This window comes from Stenella coeruleoalba (assembly GCF_951394435.1).
Source record: "Stenella coeruleoalba genome assembly, chromosome: 20".
NCBI lineage: Eukaryota > Metazoa > Chordata > Mammalia > Artiodactyla > Delphinidae > Stenella > Stenella coeruleoalba.
In genome coordinates this window covers 2,460,885-2,483,197 of record NC_137166.1, presented here as the reverse complement: position 1 = coordinate 2,483,197, position 22,313 = coordinate 2,460,885, and the positions used below count along the sequence as shown (strand labels likewise).

Genomic DNA, 22,313 nt, shown 5'->3' with positions numbered 1-22,313 from the left:
CCAAGTCTTAACTCAACGAACCCACTTCCGTGCTCACATCCTAGCCCAGTGTGGCCAGAGGCGAGCTCTGCTCCCCGGTCACTGGGCCCCAGGGCGGTTCCGTCCTGGCTCTGCTCTCCTCTGCGTCTTGGGGCCTCTTCAGCGCATCACTTGTGGCCGCAAGCCAGCCAATGGCCACAGCCAATCCCAAGGGAGGCTGGGCTGTGGAGGCTGCGGTGTCCCAGGAAGAAGAGCAGGGGCGGTCTCTGCTAAGGTGTGAAAGAACAGACTGGATGGGCTCTCTCTGCCTCTGTGACAGGTGGGGAGGGTCTACATCTCACCTCTCCATTGAGGAGAAAGGTCTGGCTGGCACTGGGGAAGAGCCTTCTGGGCAGGGGTCTGCCCGGCGCCCTCCCATCCAAGCCGACGAACCACACCACACAGGCGGCAGGTGGCCCCCTTCCTGCTCACAAGGGAGCCCGTCTCCAGGCTGGCAGACCCTCTGCGCTGGGGGCTCAGAGACCTCCTGGGTTTGACTCCTGAACCCACCAAAGGCATCTACTGACCAGCGTTGCACAGGTGAGCTCACCTCCCGTGAAACAGGCACCACAAAGCACAGCACCCAACACAGAGCAGTGCTGGACAAGCATCAGATACATTAAGTAGTAGAATACAAATCCATAAATGTCATCTAATGGTCACGCTAGGGTGTTGTTTTTTATCTATTAATTTACTTGCTTTCCCTTAAACCTAGAGGTAGGGCTCTGTGGTTTTACCATCTCATCTGGTGGCCCCAGGAAACCGCCTGGAGAATCTGCTCCTTTCCCGTTGGAGCACCAGCCTCTCGTGATAAAATCCACAGCATGTTCTTGCCCCAAATATTGCTTGAATGCCCTGGATGTGGTAAACGTTAGTGGTTAAAAGCATGAACTCTGAGGGAGACTGACCGAGTAAAACTCTAGCTCTGGACACTAACCAGCTGTGTGACCTTGGGCAAGTCACTCAACCCCTCTGAACCTCATTTCCTCATATGCAAAATAGGGATGACTGAAGTACCTACTTCATAGGGTTGTTGTTAGGGTTTAAAGACTCACTCTATATTAGGTTATTGGAACAGGCACGTAGTAAGCATGGTGTGTTCTCTAGTACTATTATTACATGGAGCTGCTAGGAAAACTTGCTCAGAAAATGTACACGTTATATATTATATACAGAATGAGGCCTCCAGGAGTGAGCACTGGTGTCATATTTATTATAGTTACAAGTGCCCCCTGTTACCTGAATCAATTAGTTTCTGAGTTTGAACAGTGAGAGTGTGGAGAGTGGATGTGGGTATAATGACCATTTTGTTTCATTGCCACTCAGATGGCATAGAAGCAGCAGCCATTTTTCCGGTGGACCAGGGAGGTGCCAGGCACCAAGACACCCACCCTCAGGGCTCTTTCCTTTCCTGGGAGACGCAGGCCAGCTCTTCCCCACGCAGCTCAGCCAGCCAGGGGCTAGGCAGCCTGCCCATTCAGAAGACGTGCTCCCCGGGGACCCATGAGGCCCAACGAGCTCTCAGGGCAAGAGGAACGGGCCTGGGCTCTGCCAGGCTCAACATTCCCACAAGCGCCACTAGCAGGATGGTCAGAGAGATGGAGGTCAGGGGGCCTGGAGTCAGGCCTGGCCAAGGCAGGGGAAGTCTGCGACATGCCCATTTGCTCCCCTGCCTCAGGGTCACGGGAGCTGGAATCAGCCAGCTTGCCTCGAGCCATAGGCCCTCAATCTGTCATGACACCCCAGGAAAAAATACAGTGAAATACTGTTTTTTCATCCCGTTTATTACCCGAACAAGACTTAACCTGGAAGCACCATTGGCACTGAACGGCAAGGTGCAGCCGTGGCCGTGGTGCCCAGCTTGCCCGCAGCACAAGCACGCTCACTGTGGGGCCCCGGGTCCTGGAGGCCCAGGCCTGCTTAGGAGAGATGATGGGGATGGGAGAAACGGGGCCAAGGGGTGACATCCACGCTGATGGCTTTACAGCCTCACCCCCACCCCACAAAGGCTGCCATTACAGTGACGTCAAGGGACTCCCTGGCATGATGTCACCGTGCTGGGCGGGGCCGCCCGCTCTGTAACCCAGAACCAGAAGTCAGCTTCTTCCGGTTACAAGGGGCTGTGACCCTCGGGCCAGTCCTTGGACTGGATTCAACGGGGGACCGTCCAGAAGCTGTGCCCCTTCCCCCACCGAGAGGCTCACGGGCACAGGGTGGATCTCCACAGTTAAAGAGAAACGTCTCTGGATGCTGCTGTGGTCAGGATCCTGGTCTGAGACGCAAAGGCCCCGGCAATGGGCAAACAATCCATTATCATCAGCCACTGACCTCTCGGTGCCTGCAGCTTCCTGCCACTTCCTGGGCCCTCCAGGGACTCCAGCTAGTGTAGCACGGGGCCCATGCCCAGAAGGTCCCACCCTTGGTTCAGTGCTCTGCTGTAGCTGACTTGAAATTCCTCATCATTTTTGACCAGGGACCCCGTTTTCATCTTGCACTGGGACCCCCACATTATGCAGCCAGCACTGCCCACACCTCACCCTCCCGGGTTCCAGCAGCCCCATCGCTGACCCTTCTCACCCACTGACCTCCTTGCAGCCGAAATCTCAGGAAATCCTCAAAACAACCCCAGGTTTGGGGACTAATTCTGCAAACATGGAAAATGGGATGCATGGGTAGTAAGCAACATCCTAGACCCACCCGGCTAGCAAGAAGCAGACCCGAGGACCAAATGCAAACTTCTTTAAACCCAGAACCCGTGTTCCTCTCCCCACATCTTCTTCCCCTGAGTGGGGAGGAGGACCCAGGAGAGCCTGGGAGGGGGTCTCAGACCAGCTCAGTGTTGCTGGGAGGAATCGGGTTATTGTCCCGGAAGAGATATTCTAAGTAAGGCCCCAGTGGAGGCACTGGTGGGCAGGAGGCCAAGGTCAATGGGTGGTGGTAGGAGACCCGCAGCTCTGCAAGGGTGGGGGGCATTCTCTGGGGCCCCCTCTCGTTTGACTTCCCTTCCACTGATCTTCCCTGAAGGTGTGCTCAATGAGGTCACGTCCCGTGGCCCCATGCCACTGCACCCAGGAGCCTCTGCCACTGGAAGGGGTTGGCCTCACAAGAGTAAGGAAACAGGGAGCACACAGCCTCTGGGACCCCGGCGATGGCCTGAGTCCCTCCTTCGGAATGAGAAGCAACCTGATTCCATCGTGTCCATTTCGGGGAAACATCAGAAACATAACCAAGAGCCCCAAGAAAACAGGTCTCATGCAGAAGCAGATGGGGCCAAAAGCAAGGGCAAAGGAGCTCAGGAAGGCCAGTCCAGAGAAGCGAAAGCTCTGAGAAAATCATAACAGCCTCCAGCTGAGGAAACGTGCAGACGATGAACACTGGGCACCAGCATTCCCATTCAGATACCACAGTGGCAAGTGACAGAAATGCCGACTGAAACTGGCATAGGCGATTTATCTGAGATAAGCCAGTATTCGGGGAGGGATGATGGAGAGCTCCTGCCATCTGCGTGCGGGACGCCAGCCTCCTGCTCTCACGGGTGCAAATTCCCCCCACCCCCCGCAGCTGCTGGCCAGACGGTCAGTAAGACGGCAGAAGTGAGTGGAGTGTCTGCAGGTTGGCCCTGAGCCCCTCCTCAGACCCACACCACTCCGCAGTACGGACGGGAACTCTGAGAGGATAAGGGCCGCGCACTTGCCTCCAAGCCCCAGCCCTGCCGTTTACTGCCCGTGGGTCAGTCCTCCAACCTCTCATCGGCTTCCCGGGGCTCTTAGGAGAAATAGCAAAGTTTGCATCCCGACCTGGAGGCCTGCGCCAGACAGGAGTATTATTCCCACATAACTGAAGCTCCCTGGGCTGAATTAAGTAAAAAAGCAACTTAAGAGGATGTTGCACGGCCGACATTATCTGCAGTCCCGGGGAGCAGGAAGAAAGGCTGAGTGGCTAGGAGTAATTCCCAAAACCACGCCAGAGAGCGGGGACAGTGGGACCCCGGCCGTTGCCTGCTGCCCCTCCATGAAAGCCTGCACTGTGTTACAAGCTGGCTTCGGCTGCACTAAACAGAAACCGGAATACCAGTGTCCGAGATGAGCTGTTTGTAGAATTTGTTTTTCTCCCACAAAGGTCTGAGTTCTGCTCTCTGAAACCAGCAGGGTTTCCTCTCCGCCGTAAAGCATGGGGTTCATCCATGTGGGCTGTGATGATGCACCACAGTGTCTGCATCGAGCCACTGGGAGGACACAGAGGGGGACGAGGAGATGGCCCCTCCTGGTAGGGACACACGCCAGAGATTGCACGTAGCCCTTCTTAAATCACACTGGCCAGGGCTCGTCACATGCTTTCATACAGACTCTTCGTAAATTACTATGGGGGATCGTAGGGGTCGATGGTTGGGGGGAATCAGCAGTGGCTACCTCCCTCTCTGCACCCCAGCTGCCCTACCGCCACCTCCTTTTAATTCTCTGGACAGGATGAGCTCTTTGCATAGGCTGTTCCCTCTGCCTGGAACACTGTTCCTCTCCTTTTGTCTAGTGAACTCCTCCCCCAGATCCCACTCAGACATCACTGGTCCCCGTCAGTCTCCTGCCCTGTGTTCTCCTCATCCTGGTCTTGCTGCCCCAGCACCTTCCGTATTCTGCGATTATCCCTCTGGGTGATCATTTGACTGATGGCTGCTTCCTTCAGGAGGTGGAGAACTTTCCAAGGACGTGAATCTTGGTTTGCTTCTCCTTAGGCACTAGTGCCCAGTCCAGGGCTGTAACTATTGGCTGAAGGACTGAATAAATCAACGTGCCTTCCTGAGCCCTGGGTCCTCCCCTGCAAACGGACGCCGCTCAGAGTTGTTACAGGAAACACAGTTACGATCCTAAGGAGAGCCTCGTTCCAAGTAGCAGGTGCTGTTACCCCTTTGATTTGTTTGATCCTCCCGGTAGCCCTTAAATTAGCTCATGTTATCACCCCCATTTTACAGCTGAGAACACCAAGGCAGAGAAACTTCCCAGCTAAGTGGCAGGCTGGGAGGAACCCCAGGGGCCTGGCACCACACAGCAGGGGCTCAGGCAGTGTCCTTTCTACCCAGACACCCCTGCTGAGGAGCACACACCCAGTGGGGAAGGGCCCAGACCCGCTCCTGTCCTTGTCCCCAGGCCTCTTCTGGGAGCTTCTCCCACCCTGACCCTAACTCCTTCGGCAGCAGGTACCCCCAGAAGTCCAGATCCGGATCCATGCTTCCACAAAACCACTGCCCCTGGAGTGTGGCCGTGTGGCCTGGCCCCCTGCAATGGCTCCCAGAGACACACAGCTGGGTGACACACAACCGCCCCACCCCCCAACTCTGGGCCACAGACCAGCAAACGGGCAGTCACGTGCTCTGCCAGCGAGGAACGAGGGGCATCCAGCCCTGCTGGCCACGAGGATGTCCAGGAAATGCCAAACCATGCCCCAGGGAAGAATCTGCCTGGAGTAACTCAGCCAGTTTTTACACCGCTCTTTAAAACAACTACTACTCTGTCTTGTTACAAAATGGATACACATCCAGTGCTGGACAAGAACCGGGAACACACAGAAAACAAGGAGACACGAGGATCGCCCACAACCCCTGCAGCTCTCACGCTGGGCCAGTGCCAACCTGGCGCCTTGCTGTCTGTAGCGCGCCTCATCCTTGACGGAGAAAACTACGTTTCAGCAACATCACACATTTCCATGTGTGCGTCCTTCTAAGACTTCCGGATCCTGGGTGTCATCTTTTACAGGAGAACAGGAGTCGGCTGTCACCATACCTCTCATGGGGCCACGTGTGCGTGGTGAGGGCGGCGGTGGTGAACGCCCCGTCCCCTCCCGATAACATTTCCCGAGGCCCCCTCCGTGCCCTGGGGGAAATACAGAGCTCAGACTTGGCTTCTGTGTCCCACCCCTACCCGCACCCCTCAACATCGTACTACCCAGGGGTAAAGATAGGAGAAAGTTAATTTATTTCTAACAAACGTTTTTCTAGCACTCTCCATGTGCTAGGCATCGTTCTAAGGACTCTACAAACATTAACTTGATTAACAGCAACCTTAGAGGTAGGTACTCTTATTTGCATCATACAGATGAGAAAACTAAGACCCAGAGAAGCCAAGTGACTTGCCTGAAGTAACACAGCGACTTAACGGTGGAGCCTAGATTCAAACCCAGGCATTTGGGCTCCAGAGCCTACGCTGGTACAAGCTAATTGACCATGATGTGAGGACCACGTTGGAAATGTGGGAGGTGACACATAGGTCACTAGCTCCTGCTAAGCCAGCACATTTTTAAAAAGAATTCCAACAAGAGGAATTAGGTATAAAGCAGTGGTTCTGAACCCTGGCTATACGTGAAAGTCACCTGAGGCAACTTGAAAACTGCTACCCTGGTTCTAGTCTGCTTGGTTTGGGGTGGGGCCCAGGAACCAGTACTTTTTAAGACTTCCCAGGTGATTCCAATGCGCGGCCAGGTTTGAGAACCTCAACTCTCAGAAGGAGGCTCTCTCCACACATCCTATGCGACTGTGGGCTATTTGCTTAGCCTCTTAGGCCTCAGCCTCCACATCTGTGGAATGGGAATGCCATTGCTCTGGTGAGCACACACCTCACAGGGCCTGCACAGACTGTCGGCTCTTATCACAAAGCACACCAGCTCTCAGCACCCAGGCAAAGATCAGTGTTCGAGTCTGCTTGGGCGGCCATAATAAAGTACCACAGACTGGGGGCTTACTAAAAAGATTTATTTTCTCACAGTTTGGAGGCTGGAAGTCTGCGATCAAGGAGTCGGCAAGGTTGGTTTCTCCTGAGGCCTCTCTCTCTGGCGTATAGGCGGCCGTCTTCTCCCTGTGTCCTCACGTGGTCGTCCCTCTGTGTGTTCGTGTCCCGATCCCCTCTTCTTATGAGGACACCAGTCATAGTGGATTAGAGCTTATTTTAACTTATTACCTCTGTAGAGGCCCAGTCTCCAAATACAGTCACATTCTGAAGTCCTGGGGTCTAGGGCTCCAGTACATGAACTTTGTGCAGGATTCAATTCAGCCCAGAACAATCAGTAACTGCAGACAGAACCTGTTTTGAGGTGCTTCCTTGGGCATATGGCTGAGAATCCAGAATCTCACACTTATGTCCCCAAAGCAGGACACAGCGAGGTGGGTGGTTTTCACTTAGCTAGTGAGCGTTTGACAATCTCTGAGCCTAGGTTCCCGATCTGGGTTTCACCCCTGCCAGCCCTTCGAGGGTTAATCCAAAGGTCTCTGGAGTTGGGGGGATTTACTGCCCCCAGACCTTTATCATCTCACCCTGACGTTGAGGGCTCACATTTCCCACTTAATTACTTGTCCGGCAATCAGAAGAGATAGCCGGTCCTGTGCTGAGTTGGCTGCAGCTGTGAACTGTTTATTTACTTTTCCTCAGTCCGGGAATGGCTATAATTTAAAGGTTCAGATCTCAGCTACCCTGCCTGGTGCAAACCCTGCTTAAACACTTCCATATTGCTCGGGTGGAATGCGCTGGAAGCTGCCCCCACTCCCCTCCCTGGACACAGAGCGCTGAGAAGGCAGGTGTTCCTGGTTACGGAGGCTGCAGGGCTGGGTAAGGGGAGAAGGCTGCCCACCGTTACTGCCAACTCCGCCGTCCACCCCAAGAGCTCACGGAAAACCTAGAAGCCATAGTAGGCCTGAGGACCATGAGATGGCAGGACGGGATGGCCCCAAAGCACCCCAGTCCCACAGCAGTGGTCCCTGCCACAGTCGAAGCCACAGCTCGCACTCATTCCTGCACCAAATGGTGTAATTACACTGAGGCTGTCAAATGGCATCCAGATGGCCTCGCCGCTCGCACCAGCGCTTTAATAAGCTTCTAGGCGTGACCTTGGCAGCTTGTGCCCCACCTGCGCAGCCCCCGGTTGTGAAGCCCGAGCCCACAATTAGATCAGATAATGAGCGCCCAGGCGACCAGCCTTGAACTCTGCAAGCCCTCTTCAAGGGGTGCCCAGAGAGTCACCCCACGCCACTGACAAATGGCATGCGTTCCACCACAAACGGAGGACCGCCTGTGCACAGCTCCCCTGGAGGCCTGCCTGGGGAGATCAGAGACCCGAGACCCAAGAGCACACTTGGGGGCCAGGCAGCTCCCAGGCAAGCTGTTCCAAGAGCTGAATTCTGGCAAACCAGGGGCTCAAGCCTGACCGCTTCCTCCAAAGCCCCAGGCAGCCCACCAGGGAGGAACTGCTTCTAACACTGCCACTCCCATAGGCACCGACAGGCGGGAACCCAAACATGGGAATCACCTGCTGCCACAAAGCTGCACGTGACCTCCAGCAATTCATCCCCTTTGAATATCCTCGAGCCGGAGTAACTCCACAGTGAAGCTTTCAGTGATCTTGCGCTGAAAAGAATCACATTCCACTGGCCATTCTGAAAAGTCAAATTATTCTTTCCCAGCATGGGGCACATGCCTCAGAGAGTGACAGAGCTAACATGCCTACACCAGGCACCAATGCCAGGACTTCACACATAGTGACTAAACTAACCCTCAGACGACCTGGATGCTGTTGTTATTCTCCCTTTGTAGAAGAGAGAACTACAGAGAGGGTAAGTAACCTGCCCAAGGTCACACAGCTAGGGAGTGGCAGGAACGGGATTTGAACCCGGGTAAGGAAGCAGACGTCATGGGTGCATACAACTATGATCGCATTTGGGTAAACAAATAATAGCTAAAGTTTTACTGTGACGCCTGTATGACAACACGTTATATATTTTAAACAAAGTTTAAGAGTTTTTGCAAAGGTTTGGAAAATGCCGAACAGTCCAAGAAGAGCCCGCATGCTGATATTCTCAGGGCCCTGCCAAGCCGGAGAAAATGGGTAGATACAAAGAAAAGAGCAAGTCAGAAGCCTTCTCCATGATGGGTTGGCGCAGAGGGCGATGGGAGAGGGACCAGGCACTTGAGCTCTTGGCCGCGGAGACAAGTTTCTGTGGGAGAATCTTGTCCATGATCTTTGCCAGGTTTGCTTCTCGCAGACCTCAGACAGAGAACGAGGGGAGGCTGAGACCCGACAGGGAAATGCAAAACGTGTTTGTTCTGACTCCCTCGTTATGTTTGACTCTTTACAGGGAATCAGTATTCCCCTCACAGGCATCCTGGGTTTTAATGGTCCTATCTCAAGTTGTCATTGAAAACCTACTCTTAAGATTGTGTCACCATTCTTAGTAAGATGTGAATGACTGACATTTAGGAAGAGGGGATTGCATTTCAGGTTACCACCTTAAGGTCAATCTGGCTTTTCAAACAAAGAGACCATGAGAAGACCCAAGATAAATGTGATGCATGGAAAAATCATCATTTTTGCTAAAATAATGGGAGGGACACAATGGCTTTTTTAAATACCTCTTCAAATAGCACGGAATGCAAAGTAAAGATGATGTGACTTAATGTGAGGAGATGCCCAAGAGGTCATGCCTGTGCAGGTTTTGCTCTCGGTCCACACTCTTGGGAAGGGGAGCCTACTCTGTTCAAGATTCTGTGATAGAAAATCTTGAGGAACCGGGCCTTAAATTATGCAACGGGTTCGTTCCAGTGGTGACATCACCTGGCAGGTCACAAATTTATTCCAGCGTGAGCTGGGGCGGGGGTGGGGGGGTTCCTGGCAAAAATGCTAGGACTCAGAAGCCACCAGTATTAGGTACTTGGTGATCTGTCCTAGAACCGCTGCAGCCCAGCCAAGCGCTCCTGAACAGATCAATGGTGGACCCACCTCACCATCCAGGGTGTGTCTGCACGTGTGTGCGCACATGTGTGCATGTGTGCTGGTATGCATAGGTGTGTATGTGAGTGGGTGTGTGTGTGATAAGGGTGCGTGTGGTGTGTGTTATGTGTCCAAGTGTGTGCATGTGACTGAACATGTGTATGTGCGTGTGAGTATGTCTGGTCCTTTCCAAGAAAAAAAAAGTCTCAGAAGACAGCACGAGACCATTTGGTCAGCCACCATATTTCACGTTTTATTGCACCCCTGCTTTGGAAAAACATAAGCCAATAAACGTGAAACCAGTTCTGTGCCTGCAGCTTCCTGCTTTGGGTCAACAGAAACCCTGGGATGAGACAGTACTGGGAGATTCCCGACAACAAAGCAAAAAGTTCATAAAAGACAAGAACCCAAAACTCTGAGGACCCCACTGCGTTCCCCGTCATGCTTTCAGAAAAGACCGTAGGACTCGAACAGACAGGGAGTGAACCTGTCCAAGCCCCTAGTCACCCAAGAACCCACTGATTCTGCCAGACAATCAGGCTGCCTGCTCCGGCCTCTTCCGCTGTCTCCATGCCTGTCTTTCCACAAACGGGACCGGCAGTACAGAGCTCTCAGAGGCCCAAATTCAAATCCCAGACCCACCACTCATCACCAGGCCCTTGTGCAAGTGAGGAATCCCTCCTGGCCGCTCCAGCGTTCCCATCCGCGGAAAAGAGAGACCACCACCACCAACACTGTCACCAACTCTGGTGCCGCCTGAGCGCTTCAGCATCTAACTGCGCTTACCCCTCCGAGGACTGGTGCCCTAAGGATGTACTACCGCACCTCCCGCAGGAGGGAACCGGGCACAGGAGGGACGCGGCGGGGAGGGAGCACTGGAACGAGGGCACTACCTCTGCCGCTGCCCACATTTCCAGGAGGGGCTCATTGCCCCCCACCCCACCTCATCTGACAGGAGTGCCTCTGACGGGTCTTGGAGGATTTCATCCTCACTGTTGTAAAGTTTCCTCGTGGAAAACACGAGCATTTTCCTGGTCTCTTCTTTAACTTGATGTGTCCTAAGGAGGGTCAATCCCCCTCTGGCTCCGACGCCTCAGCTCTGAGAATCCCAGGGTCACTCCGTGTTTCCCAATTCAGGGCTCCTGTGCCCCAGGGGACAGCAAGGACTTGAGTCCCTTGTATTACTGTCAACATTTGGAAATTTCCAATGCAAAGAGCCCTGGTTCCTAAAATGAGGCCTAAGAAGGTGCTCAAAATACTCACAGTCTCTGCTCTTGACTCCAGCCCTGGGAGTTCAGTGTGGTCTGCCCTGAGGTTATGATTATCAGAAGCTTTGCCAGGAAGGTTATATCACTGAATACCATCATGGGCAATAAGAATTCATCCTTTCCTGAACACACTGTCTGTGCTTGCTGTGTGCAGGGCACCCTAGGATGTCTCCCGACTACCCCGTAAGAGAGATGAGATCATCCCCAGTCAGCAGAGGAGGAGACTGAGGTTCCGAGAGGCTCCAAGACTCAGAATGACCAGGAGGGGTAGCAGTGAAGATGACTCTCACCTGTCTGACCCCAGAGCCTGCCCAAGCTGCCAGGCCAGCCTTCTCCCAAATGTTCCAGGTCAGAAGAATTACCTGGGGGTCTGGTGTAAACTATGAATCCTGGGTCCCAGGCCACTTCTCGTGAGTCTGACTCTGAAACCGGGGCCTGAGAATCTGCATTTTCAGACAACCATCGCTGCCCCCTCTCCATCATACAACTAGATTAATTACCTGTTTCCATGCACATTCCATGGCTTGATACATCTTTCAGATGCTGGTACTGATGGGGAGGGGGGAGGACGGAAACCTAGCCTGGGCCAGGCAGGCAGGCCTCCCCTGCCCTCACCCGCCTGCACAGCGCCCCCGAGGGCCATGCGGGGCACTGCGACCCCCCAGCCTCCCAGCAGGGAACCCACCCACTGCCCCTACAGAAAGAATGGGCGGAAATGGCCGCAGGCAGGAACTCACCCCTGCCATTCCACAGCGCTCTGCAGGGGAGGGCCTGCAGAGGAGCTGAAAAGGCCAGGGACAGGGAGCCAGCCTTGCGAGAGGGCCTGGCAAACAAAGCACAGCCCCCCCAGAGCAATCACCCGCCAAAATCTGCAAGCTCATCACGGTGCTTGGGAACCTCGAGGGGGGGACACAATACAGGACGCATCCTGCTCGGCAGAGATAAGAGAATTCCCAGGTTCTCACTGCCCAGCCTCCCCCTGGGGACAAAAGAGCTGGCAGGGAGCTTGGAGGAACGTGAGAAAGATGCCCGAGGCCAACACTGCACGAAGCTCTGCACCCCGCACTCCCCACCCTGCACCTCTCACCCTTCACCCTTCGCTCATCCCTGAAGTCACTCCTCAGACTGACCTTCAAGCCCACCCTACGTCTCGCTGGTTGTGGGGCCCTGAACAAGTGGCTTTGCCTCTCTGCTCCTCAGTTTCCCCACCTGCAAAATGGGGCTGCAGGTGGGAACTACCTCCGTCCCTCCTCGGGGTTTTGCTGCAATCCGTAGTATGCTTCTGGAGGACCCACTGTGCGCTCGGCACTTTCCTGTATCACCAGGTCCAGCCCTCGGCCAGTCCCAGTCCCAGGAGCTGGGCTTTGGCACGAGCCCCTTGGCCCAGCGCGGAGGCCCATGTGGACGTGGGGGAAGTGACGTGGTGGGGCCCGAGGCCGTGCCCGCCCATCTTGGAGCTCACCACTGTTCTGAGAGCCTGATCAGTACCAGCCAACAACACAAGTGGCGGCTCCAGGACTCCAGTTCCCTTCTCATCCGTGGGTCATGCCTTTAGGCTCAGTTTAATCCAAACGCTGAGCATCTGTTTGCACACATCAAAAATGACAATAACCGCAAGAATGAAAGCTACTGCTTCCAGCCCACTTTCCATACGATGCCCTGGGAGGGTGGTGCTGTTATTAGCACCCCCAACAGTCGGGCCATTGACATTCTGAGAGGTCAAGTCATCTGCGCAGCGTCACCCAGTGGTGATCAGGGGAGTACTGTGCCTGCACAGTGCAGGGACCCAGCCCTCGGGACCTCTCTCTCCCCCTCTGGGAATTCCTTTCCCTCTCAAGGGCAGGAACCTCACCTGTCTCTCTCTGTGTCCCCAAAGGATGCCAGCACGGCAACCAGTCAATGGACAGTTCGAAAGCGAAAGTTTCCTGGGTCACTTTGAGCACGTGGTTTCCAGAATGGGCAGGAGGTGGCACCATGCTGCTTGGGGCATGTGGGGGTCAGGCTCCCACCTCTAGAGGGACCCATGCTACCCATGAGGTCTGTTTCCTTCACTCCAGGTGGGCTGAATGAGTTGGTGCAGAGCCAGTGTATTTTGGGGGGAATTCAATGATAAGGAGTCCGTCATGGAGACCAGCTAGGAACCCAGAACCTGTCCTGGCTCTCCAGGCAGAATGGAGGCGGTGGGGATGCCCTCAGGACCCTAGTGGGACCACTCTGTTCAAAGTGCAGTGAGTCCTTTGGTCAGGACAGAGCTGACCCCCCCACCCCGTGAAACGAAAGCCCAGGGCACAGAGAGAGGGGGAGACACACCTCCCTCTGCCTCACTGATGCCAGAGAGGACCTGCCACTCAGACCTGCCTGCACGTGCCCCTGGGGCACTCGAGCTCTGAGCATTGCCAGGAGCCCCGTGTGGTGCACATCCTCTCTTGTTGCCAAGTCAAGGAGGTTCTGGAACCCAGGAAAGCCAACTCCAAAGCCCAGAGCCTCCCCCACAATTCCAGAGGGGGAGATTTTAAGTCTCTTTTTAGAGCTCCCAGAGTTCCTGTCAACCACATCCCACTAGAAAGCTTTAAAGCCATGCCCTGAAAGCCACCACTTCCTCCCTCCTGGTGCCCTCCCTGGGAAGATCTGCTGAAATAAACTCAGGAGCGTGGGAAGGGGGCTGTGGCAGACACTGCAAGTGTGCTTCCCAGAGTCTTTGATGCCCACCTTCCCCCAACTGTGTACCTTACCAGCCTCTCTTGCAGCTAGACGCAGCCAGTGACACAGTTCTGACCCATTAGATGCCAAAAAGAGTCCGGGACACTTCTGGGAAAGCTTTTGCTTTCCTGATAAAAAGGGGCAGAGACCCAGCTGGTGCAGTCCTGGAAACCTGCTCCTCCCCTCCCCCCTTGAATACAGACGTGATATCTGGAGATGCAGCAGCCATCTTGAGACCATAACAGGACAGGTAATGGAAATGTGGCAGACAGAATGACACCCACCTCCCAGAAGTGCCCACATCCTAATCCCCAGAACCTGTCAGAATGTTAAGTAATATGGCAAAGGGGAATTGAGGTTGCTAATCAGCTGACCTTGAAATGGGGAGATCATCCTGGATTCCCCAGGTGAGCCCAATATAATCACTGGGTCCTTAAAGGTGGAAGATGGAGGTAGAAAAGGGGATCAGAGAAGAGCTGTGATGAAGAAAGAAGGGCAGAGATGCAGCATTGCTGGCTTGGAAGATGCAGGAAAAGGCCAGGAAGTGGGTTTTCCCCTTGAGTTCCTGGAGGAACACAGCCCTGTGACACCTTGACTTTAGAGACCCGGGTGAGACCCGTGTCGGACTTCTGACTTCCAGAACTGTGAGAGAATACATTTGCGTTGTCTTAAGTGGCCAAGTTTGTGGTCATTTGTCACAGCACCTCCAGGGCACTGACACAAGCCATATGAGATGCTGGCTTGCCCTTGTCGAGCAAACAAACTGAGGCCAGCAGCTGCCTTTCTCCAGACATCCTTGTCGTGTGAGAAGAATGACCCCATGCTGGTTTAAGCCACTTCAAGATGGACTATTTGTGACTTGAAGCTTAACACGTTTCTAACTGCCATCTGTGTCAGCCGGAGAAGCTTTCATTTCAAAATTCCTTTTGTGAGAGAGAAAAAGCATCACCAGCTAAAAATGTAAATTGAACCCTAGGACAGTACCCCCAAGGTCTGACGATGAACTTCGGGCGGCCCTGGGACCTTTCTGGGGAAAGGAAGGTATAGTGAGATCAGAGTCCCTTGAGCAATTCTCTTCATAAAACTTTCTCTTCATATAATGTCCTAAAGCCCTCAACATTCTAAAAAGGGAAACAGATTGTTAAGTAAATGTTTATTGAACCATAAAGTGGACCTATGACAAAAAAGTTAATTGCAATAAACAAAAGGGTTACCTTCTCTGGGCACTGTGGCCACTACATGGCAGGGTCCCTGGCATAACAGATGTGTTTGCAGTTGCCCACCCGATAGGACTGGCTGCGACTTCTCCAGTTTAATGGCCACTCGGGACTCGGTTCCTTGTGTCTTACTTTTTATGGCAGGCTGTTTATCATTGATATGACCTCTCTCTGACAGCCCTTTTTCAGAAACACAGCTTTACTGTAATGTCATTTCTGAGCTGAATTTTCCCAACCTATCTGATTGCTCACTTTACAACTGGGTTTCTAGGAGTGGGTTGCGGGAAGATGCCTTTGCTTACTCACGACGCGCAAGGAGACTGTGATCTGGGAAGGGACGTTTGTTGGGGACCTGCCTTGAGGGTCACTCGGCACCGGAGTGGGCAGCCGTTTGACTCTCGCTGCTCCCGGTGTGGTCTGACCAGGTTACGGATGAAAGAGATAGTCCAGCGCAAGGTCTAGCAGAGGCCCGGCAGGTGACCATTGTTCAGCAAACGTTAACTATTGAAATGCCCTTCTCTCCAGCACTCCCAGCAGCCCACGGGGTAAGTCTGGGGAGCGTTCCCACACTCCAGGCCAGGAATCCGAGGCTGAGCAGGATTCCATGACAGCAGGACAGCAGCCCACCTTCCCGCTCTCCCTGAGACGCCTCCCCGCGGCGCCCACGGCCATACCTGAATGTGAGCGGCCGGGGTAGCCCCAGGTCCCGTGTTCTTTCCAAGGCCAGCACTGTGCACCCGCCTTCCTCTCTGTCCTCACGAGAGCCCTGTGAGGGGCCTTGTGCTGCTCACACTCAGGACGAGGAAGCCACAACCTCAGGGGGCCCTAGTGTCTTGCCCACCATTCTGAGACACTTGGAGACAGGTGCGAACGCAGGCGGCCCAACGGCACGTTCTGGGCTCTCATCTGTGACCCCACAGCCCCGCTGGCCGCAGCACAGCCTTCTCTGGCCCCACAGAGTGCAGCGAGGTCAAGCGGGCTTTCAGCCAAAAGCAGAGAGGGTCCCCTCCGAGGGCCAGGCTCTGAGCTCAGAGAACCGATTCGCAGAAAATCCCAGACTGACGGGGAGCCCAAGAGAGGTGTGGGGCCAGAGAAGGGAAGCCGTGGGCACCCCAAGGCCCACCACGCAGGGCCTCCTGGGACTGTGACCACAAAGGCCAGGCCCCCCGCCCTCCTCCCAGGCTCGCCCACAGGTCACCTGCGCCCACCTGGAGAGACCTTCCCGCAGCCTGCCACAGCAGCCTCTGGGCATGGGCTGGGATCCTGGCGCCAGGCGAGAGTTTTGCCACTTGAACCCCTCTCTGGTTCTGACACCTTGTGACTCTGGGCAAACCCCCAACCTCTCTGTGCCTTGATTTCCTTCTCTGTGAAATGACAGTTGTAAAAGAAGGCTCCTGCTTTTAAGGGAAGTTTTGGCCCAAAACACCGATCCTTTATTTTCCCGACTGGTAGGAACATATTAATTCATTTTATTTTTAAAGAGGCCATGAGTGAGATATCCAGAATGTAAAGAGATAAACATCCCATCAGGAGGGTTTTTGTAAAGAAAAGTGTCTCTTTCTGCTTTGAATCAAGAGAGCATCACGTAATCGTCAGATGTGACCCACGCCGCCTTGGCCCTCTGCTGGTCACCCAACCACATCTGTTCCCCACCCCATTCCTCCCTGTTGACAGGATTCGGGTTTTGTTTGGTTTGGCAATGGACCCGACTAAAAATATGCAATTTCCCAGACTCCTTTGCAGTGAGAGTGGTCAGGTGACATGGTCCCAGCCAAGGCAATGGAGGTGAGCTGCCCAGAGGGGCCCTTCCAGAGGGACAAGACGGTACAGCATCTCCCTGGCCCTTTATCCTTCCTGGAATGCCACGAGTCCCAAAGATGTGGCATTCACCTCAGGACCTGAGCCCACAGGCCCAGAGCCCAAAAGATGGAGCGAACCAGGCTCCCTGCCCGGTCTGCCCACCCCCACCTTCCCCGCCTAGGACAACACCCCTGTTATCTGCAGCTGACCCACGTGCACCTGAATACTAGGAGCTGCAACCCTGACCTCATCTTTGAGGAGTAAACACAGAAGAGGTTAGACCGGCCATCTCCCTGGAAATAACTCCCACCCAGGCCTGGGGGCCCCACCTCCCTCTTGCCTATCAGAGATGATTGACATCAATAGCATCCAATCACAGTGTTCTCTGTCTTCTTTGGGCACTGAAAGGCAGACACCTCTGTTCACTAATGTAAATATTGTATTTACTGGGGCTTATTTATTTATGCATTTCCTTAGTGGAAGCAGCCTTCAGGTTCCCTGAGGCGTAACATGACATGCAGGCTGCGGCGCCCTGGAGCTGCTGTCTCCTCCTGAAGTGGTGACTGACGGAGATGGCACTCAGGCAGAGGGCCTCGGCGTCTCCGTCTGTGCAGTGGGGATGCCCAGACCGTGCCTGCCCGGTCCCGGGACTGCCCCCATCTCGGTGATAAGACCAAGGCTGTGGTCTCTGAGCACGTCCCCCCTCGTCCACTCTCCCCGTTCCGGCCCACTGGGAGGTCCCCACACTCCCCTTGCTGGCCCTTAACCCAGGCCAGTGCCTGGAATACAGCTGCCCCAGCTCCCCTCCAGGCTGAGCCTTCACATCTCCATTCAGAGGCCCTTCTTAGGGTTTCCCCGAAACCCCCTACATGCCCAGTGCCCCATCCAACGCTCCCCCAAAGCCTGCAGCCGCCCAGCACAGTCCGGCCTCCCCGTGGACTGTGGGCTGAGATAGAAATGACCTTGCTTGTTGTTCACGGCTGTAAACCCAGAGCCGCCCAAGTGCTAAGCACGGAGTCAGGCTCCACAGACACTTGCTGCCCATGGAATGACTGGCGCTGACCTAGTGGGAGATGCTGTCATTTCACAGTGGTGGCTATGGAGGGCTGGGAGGTACAGCAAGGCCTCATTTTGCCACATCTGTGTTTTCTCTCCCACACACCATGTCCTTACACCTCCCACCCTTGGGGAAAGGAGGAGAGTGTCTCATCGCATTGGCCCCGGTGCTGCGACAGGAGAGATGCCTAACCCCAGGTGACCGAGAGTTAAAGGAAGGACAGCCTAAAAGGACAGGAGGGAGAAGTGAAATACTCAGAATTCCCTTCAGTTCCCCACTGCACTGAAGCCTTGAGGCAAGGAGGTGAGTCACTAGTTGGAGAAGAGGGAACCGCGCTTGGGGAGAAGGAACAGCAGGTGCAAAGGCCTTTGAAGAATGGCGGGTTGTGGGTGTGTCGGGGAGCAGAGTGAGGAAGGCCGAGGCTAGACTGTGGTGGTTGTTGGTTTTTATAACACGGTATTATCATTAACTCTGCTTATAATAATGATAATGTCTGTCCAGCACCAACTATGTTCCAGGTACTTTACCTACACCATCTCAGTCCCTACACACCCCAGGAGGTAGGCCCTACTATTATCCCATTCTATAGAGGACAAGCCTGAGGGCCAGAGAATCAAACTGACTTTTCCCAATACACCCGACAAGAAGGGGCAGAGCTGGGATCTCAATCCAGGCTCCTGGCTCCTCAAACGTTGTTCTCAAATGCCATTTTATACCGCGGTCCTTGCCCTTGGGCAACGTGAAAAGAGCTGTTTGTCACCCGGCGATGATAGATCACTCAGCTCTCAGCACATCCTGCTACGTAACGAAAGCACAAAACCTGTGGCACGTGAGGGCAGCATTTATACCCTGTGTCATAACTGGTCGGGTAGGCGTCGCTGCTGACGCTGGCTGGGCTACTTACATGTCTGTAGTTCTGCTGGGATGAATGGGCGTCTCCCATCCTTCCTCAGCCGAGCAGCTCAGGCCCTGCTCACACAGACAGCAGAGGCACACGAGGACTAGTGGACATGGGTAAGAGCTCCTCCAAGCTTCTGCCTGAGTGACGTCTGCTAACATCCTATTGGCCAAAGGAAGTCACATAGTGAAACCCAGACTCCAGGGACAAGGAAATCTACCCGCCTCTTAGTAGAAGGTGCTACAAAGCACTCAGCAAAGGGCTTGGACCCAGGGAGGGCTGAGGCCCTGAGGCCACTTATGCATTCCACCTGTCATAGGTGAGGAAGGCCCAGGCCAGGGCCAGAAGAGATGCTGGGTGGGGAGACAAGGGGGCCTCTCTGAGCCCGGGTCCTCCCCTGGGCAAAGGAAGAGTGACTTGTCCAGGGTCCAGCACGAGGCAGTAGGAGAGCTGGAGCCCTTGTCCAAACCGTCTGACTCCAAGACCCCTTCCCCTTGAGGTGTGAGCCTGGGTGGATCACTAGATCCAACCAAGAAAAACAGAAACTCCGCTGAGTATTTAAAACAGAGAATTCAATACGTGGAACTGGTTGCTCTGATGATGGAAAACGGAGAAGCCAACCGTGGAGCCCGGGAGGTATGCACCGGCAGGAAGCTGCTGGCACCCTGGGGCCAGAGGGACAGAGAGGGGCCGGGGCTGGCAGAGCCTGCCCCTGCAGCAGCACCGCTGCTGAGCTGCTGAGATGGGAGCTGGTGGGGGAGGACTGGGAGGGGGAGGGGGAGGGGAGGGGGGAGGGGAGAGGGGGAGGGGAGGGGAGGGGGAGGGGAGAGGGGGAGGGGGAGGGGGAGGGGAGGGGGGAGGGGAGAGGGGGAGGGGAGAGGGGGAGGGGAGAGGGGGAGGGGAGGGGGAGGGGAGAGGGGGAGGGGAGAGGGGGAGGGGAGAGTGCCCAGCTTCTGCCTCCTCCGGCCCTCCCTCCCAGCTCTCACCAGCGCCTCTCACCAGCCAGACCCAGCCAGCAGCCAGGGGAGCCTGCGAAATGCAGCCTCTCAGCCCCTGCAGCACAGAGCCAGCCAGGGAGGGTTGAGGGATGGGGCTGAGGGCACAGAGAGGGAGCCTCCCTAGGGACAAGTGGCCTCTGTCTCCCGTGTGCTCCAGGCCAGCGCACACATGCAAAGCCCTGGTTCTGACCCAGGAGAGCTGGGTGGGGCCTGAGACTCTGCATGCCTAACAAGCGCCCAGTGATGCCCAGGTTGGTGGTCTGGGGGCCACACTTCCCGAGGCAGCACCAGCAGGGAGCGGAACGCCTACAGGGAGACGCCCAGAGAACATTCGTTTAGTATTTACTGCAGCTGGGCTTTCCCTCCTCCTTCCAGCCTCTGAGGCAGGAACTGCAACGGGAGAGAAAATCAACACCACCAACTCAAGAGACTCACCAGGGTCACCCCTCTCGTAGGTGGCCGAGATGTGATGCCAGGAGGCCCCTCGGCCCGTTTGTTCCTGGGCTCCGGGAAGTGGCCCACAGATGGCCACGACCCAATCGTCCATCTCGCATACGCTAGGGGCCCAGCCTTCTCATTCACAATCTCAAATCCTCACGACCTGAAAAAGAAAGATCACCAGCTCCATTTTAAGTCGGAGGAAACCTAGGCTCAGGAAATTTAAAAACTTTACCACGGGTCCCCAGTGAATGAAGGCAGAGCCCTATTTGAACCCAAACCTGCCTAAACCCTCTGCTCAGGCATCACCCCTGCCTCTCAGGCTCACCCTCCATCACTCAGCAGTACTGAATTCGCAGAGCCTACAAGGCCCTGTTGAAGAACGTGGGGCCTGTGATCCCCCACCTGGGTTCAGACTCCAGTCCTCCCAGCCCTCCCAGCCCTGCGCACGAGCTGTGCTGCCTGGGAATCTCACTCAGGTGCCTCAATCGTCAAGTGGGGACAATGACATTCCTAACTCCATCAACGCGCTGGGAGGCACCATCCAGTTATCCCGTGCGACCCTTGGCACGTTCACACTCTGGATAAATATCAACCTTGTTGTAAGTATGCAACATTCATGACGCTTAGATTCTGGTGGAGAGACACAACGCACAAATCATCAAAACTAGGCATTCGTCGTGTGACTGAGTGTCCAAGATTAGATTCCAAGAGAGTGTGCGTGATGGAACAGCAGCACGGCACTCTCCGAGCCCTCGCCCAGGCCCTGTGGGACTGGATGCCCACGAGGCGGCCCGCTCTGTGGATTGCTCACAGCTCTCCCAGATGGGAGCATGTCCCATCTCCTCATCAAGCCAGCCTCCACTGCTGCCTGGGCTAAGACCTGGGGAGAGCAGCCTGGAATGTTTGGGGCCCAGACACCTCCGATGCAGAGGCGGCGACACAAGGCCACTGAAAGGTGGCCTCAAACCTCACTTCTCCAAACCGCACACAAGATGCTGGGCAAGTCTGTTTCTGAGAAGACAGGCAGGGATTTGAGCTTCTGGCGCTTGTTTGCACAAAGGATTTCGGCCTTCTTTCTCCTGTCACACAGCTTAAACACGTTAGCTGACCCTTAAATGGAATCCCCACGATGCCCCCCTCTCCCTCCAAGAGAATTTGCGGGGGGGGGGGTGCGGGGGGGGATAAAATGCATTGTGTCCCGAGGGCTTTATTCCCGGCACTGTAGACTCCATGCTAACTGTATCTTCTGGGTTTTTGAGTGTCTTTTTCTCTTCTCCTTTACCTTTTAACTAAAACACAACATAAAATAAGCGTTTTGATTGCATTCAGCTGTGAAGAGGGACGTACATACCCACCCATCCCACCTTTGCTGGCAGAGATCAAACGTGAATTTCTCAAAAAACAAAAAGTGGAAAGTTTACAAATACAGGACTCAAAATCTGCAACAGCACACCATCACTCCAAGCCAGGGATGTGTGCAGTCTGACATGCTTGTAGGCAAGCAGGCCTCCATGCTGTTTCTCTAATCCCACGTGCAAAGATGGTACCAGGGCCACTTTCTTCCAGAAAAAAAGAAAAAAGAAAGCCCAGAAGAGGCAATAGTCTCTGCATCAGCTCAGGTCCTATCAGCCTGGTTGGCAAACTGAAACATAATATTTTAGGCTGAAAGTGGTCAAATAGGCTGTTGAATTCATTTTCTAAAAAGTCTCACTCCGAACAAATTTATTCATTTACACGAAGTCTGAAAGTGCTTTTCCTTGTTGGGTGTCTGAAACCTGAAATATTTTCAACCAAACAAGAAAATGTTCGCTGTTGAATGGCCTATTGGAGCTGTCACAAATGTGATTTCTGGGAATAAACAAGATCGTAAGAAGGCTGGCCGGAGCAGAAACGTAAGTCAGCGTTAATAGGTGGTGTAACTAAATTATCCCTTAAGCCAAGGTGCTAAGTGACACAGCTTTTTGTGTGTGAATTATAATACAGTCGCCTCCCTGGGCCTGCACAGATCTGAATTGGACCTCTCTCCAGAATCACTAATTTTATTTTTCAGTTTCTATGTATCAAATAGCTCCCTCTGTTCTGCAGGCAAACCAAAGTACTTGAGACATACAAATTCATATTTTCTCCATATCATTTTACAGAGGTTCACTTGATACACACCTGGCTCCATAA

At 54.4% G+C, this 22,313-nt stretch overlaps 1 long non-coding RNA gene across 2 annotated transcripts in view; it reads right to left on the bottom strand.

The window, feature by feature from the left end:
• Positions 1-22,313, bottom strand: part of LOC307178247 — a 261,744-nt gene that overhangs the window by 233,298 nt on the left and 6,133 nt on the right. For both annotated transcript variants that reach the window (XR_013825151.1, XR_013825152.1), the window contains 2 exons: positions 20,136-20,301; positions 18,709-18,864 (listed from right to left, as the gene is read on the bottom strand). This is a non-coding gene — a long non-coding RNA (uncharacterized lncRNA). The remainder of the gene's footprint in view (positions 1-18,708; positions 18,865-20,135; positions 20,302-22,313) is intronic.